Below are 13736 nucleotides of genomic sequence, written 5' to 3' on the forward strand. Positions count from 1 at the left end.
AGTAATTTATCGTAGTTGTTAACAATTTGGTTCGGACTTTAGGACTGGAGATAAGTAGAACAACGAAAAAATAAAAAATAAATATGTGGTCAAGTTTTTTATTTTAAACAAAAATATGAACCAAAAGATGTAAATTAATGAATACCGGAAGGAAAAATATATAGTGGTTAGAAAGTTATAGTCCTCTGAAGTTTGGCGTGCTGTGAAATATGTCTGCCAAATTCTGACTCGCTTTTTTAAACTTGCTGGTTAAACTCAACTACTGATCGCCATGTGTATATTGCACTTTAAAATGGAACTGAAACACGCCAAATATTATTCTGGAATATGTTATAGTGTTTTTGAAGCCACTGGAAATTATCATGAACCCTAACGTCGTTATAAACGTAAAATCGGAAAATAAGCAATAGGGGATGACACGGTGACGTCACATGTTCTGATCACGTGGTATCGCACTGACTTCCGGTAGGCAAGAACCAGTGTTGTTATTAAGAGCAAGGGTGTATGAGCAAGCTATTTATTTACTATTTCGTCCGTATAGATAAGATTTAAGAAATTCCGTCATGGTAATTTCATGTGTGGTTGTTGGCTGCACAAATCGATTTAGAAAAGACTGTAGAATTAAGTTCCATCGAATTCCTTTGGAGGCGGAACGATGAGCCAAATGGCTTCAAGCCATAAACAGAAAGCAATGGACGCCTTCCCACAGCGGAGATCGTGTTTGTGGAGTTCATTTTATATCAGGTTTGTTGTATGCTACACATTCTCAACATTACTATATGCCAATACCTTTTGGAGTGAGTTCTATTACCAGGGAAGTTGTAGATTATGGGGAAATGGGTCGGTCTTTGTTTTGACAGTCTTAGTCTTAAGTCACGTCTGCACAATCATATATATATATATATTTTTTTTTTTTTCAATCTTTATATATAAAAAAAAGTATTCAACCATTTGTTAATAATTATATCGTAGCAGATTTTACTTTTGATTGAAGATGTGATTCACAAGTGCTCGTGTATTTGTAACGTATAAAATGATTTTAAAAATAAAGTACACAGTTTATTAATTTCGTTTGAGATTTTTTTTTTTTTTTTTTTGGTGGGGTGGGTTACTAAATGAATTTAGAAAAACGCTTCATAAATAAATATATAACTGTGTTCAATCAAACTTTGTGTTTCCAGGATCTGCTAGCAGTAAAAGGCAGACCCAAACTACATCCCACATGTCAACATGGGATACCAAAAAGCATCAGTGCTTTTCAGCCCAGAAGCAAAGAAAGATCAATATGCAAGAACAGTCAGACGAGAGGGTGAGAAAAATCTGAATATGATAAAGAAAGCAGATGAAAAAAGCAGAGATTGTGCTGCATCAGCCATGTTGGAGTTATATGAACCACAAGCAATTGTTGCAGATACAAGTGATGGCACGTTGGAAAAAGAAAATTTCACAAGATCAGGTAATGTAAAAATAATTAGCACATTTACCAAAATAATTTTAGAATATTTGATGTTTTCGTGCTAATTTGTTGGTTATGTCACTATCGGTATCAGCTGAAGTCTCCAAATATCATATATCACACAAACGTATATCTTCTAAGTTTGTTAATGATAAAATGTGTAACATACATATATAAACACACAAAAACATATGTATATACTCACACAAGTAGATTTAAGTTTGTTATTGTTGTGTAACAATTAAAAAAAAAAATTCCCCCAGATATCCATGATCACTGTCTTCGTAAAATTGCCTTCTTAAAAAAAGAGAACAGACAGCTCCTGGATGAAGTTGAGACACTTCATCATGAATTAAGGCATGTTAAGGAGAAAAATGGTGTCAGATTCTGTGATTCTTTCCTTTCTGCGCACAACAAGGACACCAGAACTTCATTTGTCACTGGCATTCCAAACTATGCAACATTCTTGTGGGTAGTTCAGTATTGTTCTTCTACATTGCCAACATCTGGAGTTCTAAATCCAGTTACCATTGTAATGATGACATTGATGAAATTGATACTTAATTTTTCTAATCAGGATCTAAGTTATAGGTTTGGAGTTTCACGCACTTATATTGCAGAATTATTGAAGTTCACTTCCTTCTATTGCCAAAAAGTTGGCATTTCTTGTGCATTGGCCAGATAAGGAAGAGGTATTTAGACATATGCCTAAAGTTATCAAGGGTATGTACAGAAAGTGCAGAGTTATTATTGACTGTTGTGAAATATCTATTGACAGGCCTGGTAATTTAACCACACGGGCCATGACGTGGTCCAATTATAAAAGTCATAACACTATTAACATTTTAGTAGCTATTTCACCAGTGGGCGGGATATCTTTTGTTTCAAGAGCTTTTGGAGGAAGGACATCCGATAAAATAATTACACAGAGATCAGGGTTTCTGCAGTTATTAGAACACGGTGATTTGGTTTTAGCTGACCGTGGGTTTTTTTAATTGCTGATGAACTAGTAGCATGTGGTGCGCAAATTGCCATTCCAGCTTTTACCAGAGGTAAATCACAATTAAGTCCAAAAGAAATTGAATGTGATCGACAGTTATCATGTGTACGGATTCACGTTGAAAGAGCTATTGAGAGAATAAAGAACTTTAAATTTTTTAGCACCACAATGAACATTTCCCTGATACCCCATGCCGACACCATTATTACAATATGCAGTGCCATATCAAACCTTCAACCAAAACTAGTTGGCCAAGTCTTCATTTTACAAGTACACATGTACATGTATAGTATTAGTACAACATTATGACACGCCTTCATTGGATCTTTTAAATAACAGATCAGACAAATATTTCAAAATGTATTCCATTTTTATTAATAAATGATGTTTAAATATGTGCATTATGTAAGACTCACTACAATTATTAACAAAACTGATTGGCTAAAACCTCATTTAACAATGTACAGTTAATACATTATTTAAATAAATGAGATGAGGCATATTTTAACTGAATTGTTTCGTATAATTATTTTTGGGACACTGAAGTGCTTGTGACAGAGGCAGTTCATACGTAAACATATATACATGTACGGTATACATATACACACTGCTTCTGTGGTAAACCAACACAAAGCTGTTATTATATACTATCTTATAATATGAGAAATTGGCTTTTGCCACAATGCTGAATACCCAACTTTTCGTGTGGTATTCTAAATACTGTCAAACTAACATCACATGGTATCATTTAAAATGTTGTCACTTTTTTAAAATAATGGCCTACACTGTGGTTTCATGTTTTGAGAAAAACAGAAATACTGAATTAAATATAGAATATAGTCACATGCTTGACATAGGGTAACTAATGACTTAGTCAGTTTTACCAGAGGTCGGTAGCATCACGAAGAGATGACTTAGGAATATTATTACTTTCATCAAAAAAGTGTTGTAAGCCATTATTTTAAAAAGGTGACGAAGCTCACATTAAACATAAAAAATGTATACAAAACAATTATAATTCTCTTGAAGCACTGCAGTGCTCCATTAGAATGGGCATGACGTAAATGACTGGGATTTTGATATGTACTTCATTCAAGACAAAATTTTCTGTGACAGACACACTAAACATTTCACATATTATAATAACTTGTGGATATTTAATTCAAAATATTTATGCACATATTGCTTTTGGGTAAGCCATTATTTTGAAATATAAAACCACAAATTGGTGGCACGGTTTGTGTGTAGTTAAAAAAAATTGTGATAGATGTACAAAAAATGATGACATGCTGAAATAGTTTTTAAATTATGATGTTTCAAATATGCCAGTTTAACACAAACAAAACTGACGTAAAATATTACATTTGTATAAAAATTTGATTTTTACATAACCTTGTTATTGTTTTGTTTTTTTTATATATAAAGTTGTGCCGACACCAACAATTTGGAGAATGTTTTAACAATTTGTAATCCCTAACCTCATAGCTTTTCATAGAAGTTTGACATTATCATGAATTGCCTTAGTGTCCTTTTACTGCATTAAGCTGTTTTACAACTAGGACAATACCAGGAGCCCACATGTTTTCTCCTTATGTTTACACACGAGTAGTGAAACCAAGTGAAGTAGCAGTCTGAACCATCACACATTATCATGCGCCCATACTCTTCCTGTTGACACAGGCACCATACTAAATCAATGTCCGGAATGGCATCATGAGGTCTGGCGTTTTCCAATTTGTGAGATAAAATTTCAGGAAGCACATATGTCAGAAAGAAATGTTCACATGCATTTTTTAGTTTCGTGCAGTATAAATCATCTCTCTTTATCCGTATAATTTTAAGATCTATATTTGTGTATACCACAAAGTCACAATATGTTACATCATGCACAAACATCTGCAATTGGACCTGAGTGAAGTACTTGTGAGTTTTCTTCAATTGGAGACATCGGTCCAAATAGAAATTGGGGTCACCAATAGCCACATTGATGGGGTTGTCTCCGTGTTTGAAAAAACACTTGATCTCCAAACAACCTTTTCCTCAACAGTCACATTGAATTAAACCATCACTCGATGCTTCAAGAAAGGGCACTTTCACACTGACGAGCAGTCCAGCTCTTTCACATTGAAAGTTTTTATGCTTGGTAGATTGAACAGTTGCAAAACTAACTCTAGCTTCATTGTCTATCCCCAGCCTTGGGGTTTTTTTTATACATCCCTAGTAATGTACACCATCATTTTTTTCACCACATTAGCTGGATCAGTTGTCGCTCTCAGTACCAACACATCATGGACCTTTGTTCCTGTGATTCGACCTTTTCTGTGATTAAACCATAACGGGCTAACAGCTTGGTTTTTGGTTACTTGTTCCAATTTACGTACTTGTACTGGCTCACACTTGTAATTCTCCCACTCTTTTAAACACGTTATGCCTGTCAATAAAGGAGGAAAGGAATAAATGCATGTGTCTTCATCCTCATCTGCAGTATCAATAGATTCTTCATCTATTGGTGGAATGTGTTTAAAAAACACAGCACTTGGACAAACCTACTTCAGGGATTGCATCACTTCAGATTCAGGAAGCGGTCCATTTCCATGTGCTGTAACTGTTTCAACAGAGTTTTTCTCTTTTCCCCAAATGCTGTGGGTGATTCACATATAGTTGTGAGTACCAGCTGTAATAAATAGATCACAATTTAGTATAAATTTAATTATCACAAAAAGTTACATATTTTATTTGAGTATGCAATGGTGGAATACTATAAATCATAAAATATTAGCAACCTTACAATTTAGCGAAGTCCATATTTGTGACATATTACCAACATAAAATTTAAGCATGCAATATATTTCCAGTTGCAGAATTGGCCTGAAACACAAAAGTGAAGTTACTTTCTTCCATATAAAATTTTAAGTCTTGCATAAAACTATCTATTGTTGTGTGCTATACTTATTATTTAATCAATAGCATGTTGTCCAGTCGAGTTTGTCCATATATCGTTAATAGATGTTTATAATACATGTTTATAATACTTTTGTTTTAATTTGTAATTTTTATATTTAGCATCATGAAATATACTTGCCTCCTTTCTGTAAGTTGAATTCCATTTGCATGCTTTCTCAGTCAATCCGGCTTTGACAGCAACATCCACTTTAAAAAGTAGGGCAGCAATATGGCTAAACACTTCTCCAAGTCTGAAAAGAATAATCAGAATTGACATTAATAGTCCAGATCTATACTATCAATATATTCTCGTAACCATAAATATATATATATATATATATATATATATATGTCATGGTAGAAACTGAAAGTACAACAAATACAAATACTATTGCTAAATTCACAAATTAATAGCACTAAATTAATATATATATATATATATATATATATATATAGACATATAGACACACACATACACAAAATTAATGGTCATTTAATAAATTGTAAAAATATATACCCTTTTGATCATACAAATTATAAATAGTAAAATATACAATTCTTAATTTGTGTAACCACCGTGCCTTTAGACCAAATATTTCTGAATGTAAATTGACGTCAATGATACAGTAAAAAACAAACAAACTTTAATGATTAATCTGTTTGTAAAAGTATTTTACATATAGATCTATATTCATTTTTTTATATTTGGATATTTATTTTTATTTTTTATTTGCCTTTTACAGGCGAGGAAAAATTTAAATTAAATAAAATTAAAATATTCAAATATGACAAAATGAATATAGATATGTAAAATACTTATACATAATACAATCACAGACAGAAAAGAGAAATATTCGGTCTACTGTGCCTTTACCAGTGAGTGGGTTCATGATCTCTTTTGCAATAAACTTTCCCACTATTAATTAATTTGTTAATTTTATACCAAATCTGTTACACATACCCTGCCATACACGTGCAGTGAGCACAACGAACTGTCCCGTTGTTTGTCGTCGCAAACCCATGGCTGGTGGGGCTTCTCTCGTAGGCGTTGTGATGGTATCACTTTCGTCTTTAGAAAACAAAACATGGAATTGTCGTCTATGTTGTTGTACTGAATTGGGTGGACATGTCCGCTGATAACATAAGTATATGCACTAAGAGATTTATAGGCCTTCAAAGATTCGTGGGTGAACTGTCCTGGTCTCTCAATCAAATAAAAATAAATGTCCGTGTATGTTATGTCTGGCCACTTGGTGGCTCTTCTACCCATCCAGCCAACAAAGTATACGGGTCAGGAAGAGTCCGCGAATCATATGCATACAATAGTTTTGATTCACACCGTTCTCTTGCCTCGGGGGGCAACTTCAGCACATAATCAGACCATTCTTTTCCATTCACACTAGACTCGCTCGCTTTGTTAGCACACGCCATTGTTAACTTCTGCCTACCAGTGCGCGCACCTCAAGAAATCGTGACGTCATTTCCGTAAACATATGGCGTCCCCTATACAAAGCGACGTTGTTGTTTTCGCAACTTAATATATTTATTTAGCCTATCAGGACAATGCAACAATACCCCATTCATTTCCAACTTCTATTATGCATAAATAGTGAAACAATGTTACATAAAAAAATAAAGGCAGTGCACATGGGCGTTTGAATGAGCACGTGACGAAAGTTAGTGACAGGGACTAGTCCATTGTAATACAATAGGGTAAAACAGTCTGTTTAATGATAGTGAAAATATTTTGAAGAAAAATAAAGTTGGTGGTGGGGGGAGGGGGTGACGGGTCTTTTGGGTTGTGGTGGTGGTGGTGGGGGGTTGGGGGGGGGGGGGGAGTTCTTGATTTAAGCAGAGTAACAAAAAATACATTTGGAAAAAAATATAAAAGGCTGAAAAATATATTTTTTTAAATGATAATAATAAAAATGTGATTAATGATAGTGTTACGTTTCTTATTACGGATGACCTGGATTTAAACACAAACGACAACAAAAACGAGATTCATCTCACAACTTGTATTCCCCGGAAACCGGATGTAAAACATAACAACCAATTCACAATCACCTGAACAGACCACCAATTCGGGCCGTAACAAACACCGATTCGGACTGTGCCAAACACTATATTCCTCCCTTTGTTTGAAATAAAAGTATATAGTTTCTTGTTGTTGTTCCAAAATAAACCAAAATATCTCACTTTTTCAGTTTCACAGAATGTTAATGTTCGTTATGTTCTTATAATTATGAACGAAATAACACTTCCATCCTAATGTTCTTGTATTAACAGTATTTGCACTTCAAAATTGAATAGTAACGCAAAAATAAACACCAACTCAAATACTATTATCTTACTACTAATAAAACCCTAATGAGGTTTGGGAAGACTACCCAAATACCTCTCTGGTGAGACAGGGATTATTCTGCCCTTCACACGTCTCCCAGTTATTCAGCTAACTTATAATCTTTCAAATAACTTGGCATTTTCTTCTTTCGTTGTGGTCTAGGTGATCTCACATCAACTGAATTGTCTTTCCCATTTGGCTCGTTAATCGAAACATCATTTCCCTCATCACTGTAACCTGGAATGTAAACCTCGGTCTGCTCCTCCTGTTGAGTGAAATTTGGATCTCCACAATATCTGTGAGCATGTGAAACATTGCGTTTGTATTGTACTCCTCCTGGTGACCGTACAGTGATCTGGTTACCACATTTATCAATTACCTTGAAAGGAATATTTGCAAATCATGTTGAAAGTTTGTTTTCCCATTTCTGTTTAAGCAAAACGGTATCTCCTGACGAGATTTCACTGTTACGAGCTCCTCTTCTAGTATCCACATAATCTTTCCCGTTCTGTTTAGTTTCCCGATCATGATCTTCTACCTGTAAATCAACATTTGAATAGTTCAACTTCAGTTGTGGCATTTTAGTACGAATATTTCTTCCATACATCAACTCTGATGGACTTACTCCTGTTGTACTGTGAGGAGTTGATCTGTATGCTAGTAAGAATTGATGATGTTCCAATTCTTTTTCTCCGCTTGTGCAATCTGCATGACTTTCAGCAAAGTACGATTTTGTCTTTCCACTTCTCTGTTGGCTTGAGGCCACAATGGAGTCGTTCTTTTATGCTCAATATCATGATCAGACAAATATGCTTCAAATTCTTTGGACACGAAATTTGCACCATTATCAGTTTTCAGCGTTTCCGGATACCCATGTGTGCAAAACATCCATTCCATGCTTTCTATCAGTTTTCAGCGTTTCCGGATACCCATGTGTGCAAAACATCCGTTCCAGGCTTTCTATCAGTTTTCAGCGTGTGTGCAAAACATCCGTTCCATGCTTTCTATAAGTTTTTCTGAAGTAGTTGTTTTCAAAATGTCTATCTCAAAATAATGACTATAGTAATCCACTACCACAAATATGTAACTCCCATCTGGTAATGGTCCCAGTAAGTCTGCTGCTAATGCCTGCCATGGTTCTGACGGCAATTTTGTTGACTCGATAGGTTCAGGATGTTCTGGTTGACTAACTAACTAACATCCATGACATGATCTGCACTTGTATTCCATATCATGATCTGCTCCTGGCCACCATACTTTACTGCGTAACCTTTGTTTGGGTTTTTACAATCCCCTGATGACCTTCGTGTGCAAGATCTACAACCTGCTTTTTCAGTTTTCTTGGAATGACAATCTTTGACCCTCTCAGAATTAGCTGTCCAAGTACTGTCAATTCACTTCTGACCTGTTTATATCCATCGGGAACATCAGTCCAAATTCCATTTTGAATACATTCCCGTAGTTTTATCATCTCTGGATCAACAGCTGATTCTCGTTCTATGACACCAGTCGGAATACTCTTGGAGGCTGAATTTTCTGTAACAAATCGGATATACTCTTCTGCAACAGAGTCGTTCTCTAGTACCAAAGTTTTCGTGAGTCTCGACAGTGGATCTGCAATGTTCATATTTCCAGGAATATGTCGTACTTTGAACATGTATGGTTGTAAACGAAGTACCCATCGTTCAATACGTGCACTTGATTCTGACTTGGTAGAGTATATGAATTCCATTGGTTTATGATCCGTCAACAGTTCAAATGACAATCCATAAAGGTAAGTATGAAACTTCTCACATGCCCATACCAGTGCTAATGCTTCTTTTTCCGTCTGTGAATCAGACAAACTCCACATCAGACAAACTCCGACTTGCATAACTGATGACTCGTTTTTCCCCATTTTCCTCCTGAATCAACACTGCACCCAAACCTACAGGGCTTGCATCTGCTATAACTTGTGTAGGTGCATCTGCATCATAGTATCCCAGTATTTCTGCTTTTGCTAATCTCCACTTCAACTCCTGGAAACTTTAACTTCTTTGCAACCCCATTCAAAAGTCTCTCCTTTTCTTGTAAGTCTACGTAATGGCTCTGACACAGTTGCCAGGTCGGGAATGAATTGTCCACTAAAATTTATCAATCACTAGCCGTTTCAGGTTCTCGAGCTTCTACAACTGCTTTCACTTTCTCATGTGTTGGTCCAATTCCCTGAGATGACAGTTCATGTCCCATGTATGTCAGTTTTGTTATGCCAAACAGACATTTCTCCAAATTCAAAGTTAGTCTCAAGTCTAGGAATCTTTGTAAGACCTTCCTAACTCGTTGGAGTGCATGTTGAATAACACGTTGATACATCTCCGGTGCACAATTAATGCCAAACATTAACCGCCAATACCGATAGATATATATATATATATGTATATATATGTATATATGTATATATATATATATATATATATATATATATATATATATATATATATATATATATACTCTTCAAAAGAAGAAACAAAAAACCACATTGTCGTAACATTTGGAGAATTGATTTAATTATTGAATGGTGAGTCCGATAATTACCCAATGTTGCAGGATTGTTCACAATTCACTCTAGTCCATTTTGAGTAAGTGATAGGACACACCACCAAGGTCAAGGTCATCTGGAGTCAATACCGGGTGTGGCCTCCGCGTGTGTTGACAACTGCCTGGCACCGCCTGCCCATTGAAGCAACCAGAGTACGGATGACGTCCCGGGGGATGGTGGCCCACTCGGCCTACAAGGCTGCTGCCAGCTCGGGCAGGGTCTGGGGCTGTGGTTGTCGCTGTCGGAGGCATCGGCGTCGGTCCAACTCGTCCCATAGATGCTCAATTGCGTTCAAATCCGGTGATATCGATGGCCAAGGAAGGACATTAATGTTGTTGTTCTGTAGGAAAGCCGTTGTGAGACGTGCTGTGTGAGGCCTGGCGTTGTCATGTTGGAACACTGCGTTGGCGTTGGCCATAACTGGAACGATGTGTGGCCGGAGGATCTGGTCAATGTAGCCCTGTGCATTCAGGTTGCCCTGCACGTGGACCAGGTCAGTTCTGCCAGTGTGTGAGATGGCTGCCCACACCATGACACTACCCCCGCCGAATCTGTCCACTTCCTGCACGCAGTTTGCCGCATAACGTTCACCACGACGCCTATACACGCGACATCTTCCATCATGACGTCGGAGCAGAAATCGGGACTCGTCACTGAACCACACCTGTCTTCATCGCAGTTGAGGCCATTGTCGATGAATCTGGCACCACTGCAGTCGGAGTCGACGGTGTTGTGGTGTTAAGATGACACCTCGAACTGGACGTCTGGCACGAATTCCTACCTCACGTAGGCGGTTCCGTACGGTCTGGTCGGATATCCTGCGCAAACCTGGTATTGCTGCGGCTGTGGAGGTGGCAGTAGTCAATCGTTTCCGAAGGTGGCGTACCCGGATGTAGCGGTCCTGCCCGGGGGTAGTGACCCGTGGTCGACCGGATCTAGGGAGGTCACGTGTTGATCCATGTTGCTGGTAACGGTCCCACAGTCTGGAGATGGTGCTTGGGGACACATGGAATGCCCTGGCAACGGCCGTTCTGGATTCGCCTGCGTCTAGTCGGCCGATGGCATTGTTTCTCTGCGGTTCACTGAGACGTGGCATGTCCTGGATTGTCAACTGTCGGCCAGATACAGAGGCCAGGCAAGCGAACACCCTGCACTTTTATACTGTCGGTGTTCATGTTGCACGTGCAGACAACGCACGTGCAGTGGTGACATGGTTTGCACGTGGCTGCGTTTTTGCGAATATTCACATTTTGGAACTTTATTGTACAGAAGCTGCGTTTTATCGAATGTAACCGTGGGAATGTGTTTGGGACATGCAATGACCTTATATTCACAAAGCATGAACCGGTAGGAAACATAAAATCGGAGTTATAACCCATTTGTACCCTTTTGCGTTTCTTTTTTTGAAGAGTATATATATATATATATATATATGTATGTATGTATGTATGTATGTATGTATGTATGTATGTATGTATATATGTATGTATATATATATATATATATATATGTATATATATATATATATGTATATATATATATATATATGTATATATATATATATATATATATATATGTATATATATATATATATACATATAATATCTTACATTTTCAGTGAATCAAAGTATGTGATATTTTTCAGATCACATACTTTAAGAATTTGATAACTTTGCAAATTAGTCGAGGTCTCGGCACTAGGTTTATTGACATTTAAGCAAACGTTTCAATGAAAATTTGACACTGAAAGCTGTTCAGCGTTCAGAAAACAAAACAAGTTAAGCATAACTTTATTTTGATGTAAAGACATCCAAAATGACGTCATTCGAGTTTGACGTCATTTCTATTAAAAAATACACCGCGCCACATATTCTTGGTCATTTGAATATCTAGTAATGGCGGACTGGAATTAAAGATGCATGTTGTATTAAGCTTGAGCTTATATGTTAAAGAGATTATTACCCTCGTGTATTTCGGTATCATCAATATCATATATTAGGAATAAAAATAATAACAATTTTTATTCCTAATATATGATATTGACGATACCAAAAAATACTCTGGTAATAACCTCTATATATATATAGTGTATATGTATGCATATGTATATATATATATGTATATATATATATATATATATATGTATATGTATGTATATATGTATATATGTATATGTATATGTATGTATATATATATATATATATATATTAAAACATGGTTTACTCGATATAAGCACAAATACATAATATAAAGTCCTACTTTTGATTATTTAACTCAATATAAGTTACATAAAAAGCTATCACTAATTAAACAAAGAGAGAAAGATATGCAAGTACATTATTTAACTAGTTGTTATTATTATTATTTTGTTTTGCTTGTACTGAAAGTGAAAAAATAAATCTGCAAAGATTTATTTAAAAACCAAAACAAAGTGCAAAGTAGTTTTCGTACGTTGTAGTTCAGGAACTGTGGACGGTTTCGTCCCGAAAAAAACTTACGGAAATTAGCGATGTTGAATAGTTTTAAGTTAATATGACGGAAATTATAATTCTTGAACTTAACACGTGTTTACCTTTTTTTTAATTTTGACAACTGGGACAAAACATACTTAAAATATCACTGAGGTCAGTTCTTATTTTGGGATGTTGCAATTTTTTACGGTCCCGGCAAGAAATTCGCGGGTTCTTTTCAGGATCCAAACGACACCTATCGCCCATGCAAACATCAGGGGTGTAGCCAGAATACTTTGAAACTCGGGACACCTGTAGATGCTTTCTGAGCCTTTTCTGGGACATTTTAATCAATCTTTTTTTTGAGTCAATTTTAAGAGAATATTTTATAGAACAACTGCAGACAGCCTCGACCATTACGCATATGCGTACATGCCTTTTAACATGTCCGGTTTAAGGGAATCGAACGCTGTGATTGGCCGAAATACTTTACGGATCATCTGGATTACCAGCAATGTGCGGAAACGTTTATACATAAACCATTTGGTAACATTGAATAATCGTCCCATCCATGATTTCTGATAAGATATGTATTCTTGGGGTAGGTTCGAAACCGCTCCATAATGACAAAAACACAGAAATCTTGGCATACGTAATTTAATGACATAATAATTTATGCAAATGTTACATCAGAATAACAATCTCAGTTCACATTTATTCACTAATGTACATCCAGACCAATAATAAAAAGGAAAACGTAAAGGTTTAGATCGCAGATGGAAAGTGGATGCACATGTTACATAAAAAATAAGCTTCTTGTTGCAAAATAGTTTAAAAAACAACAAAAACAAAACAACACCTATATACCTAGACTCATAATAATAATATTGAATACTTGAAGATTTCAATGAAAAATGCAATAGAACTTATCATCTCTGCCTGTCTTTTAACTCATACTAGCGTAT

This window comes from Gigantopelta aegis, chromosome 9, assembly GCF_016097555.1.
Source record: "Gigantopelta aegis isolate Gae_Host chromosome 9, Gae_host_genome, whole genome shotgun sequence".
NCBI classification, from domain to species: domain Eukaryota; kingdom Metazoa; phylum Mollusca; class Gastropoda; order Neomphalida; family Peltospiridae; genus Gigantopelta; species Gigantopelta aegis.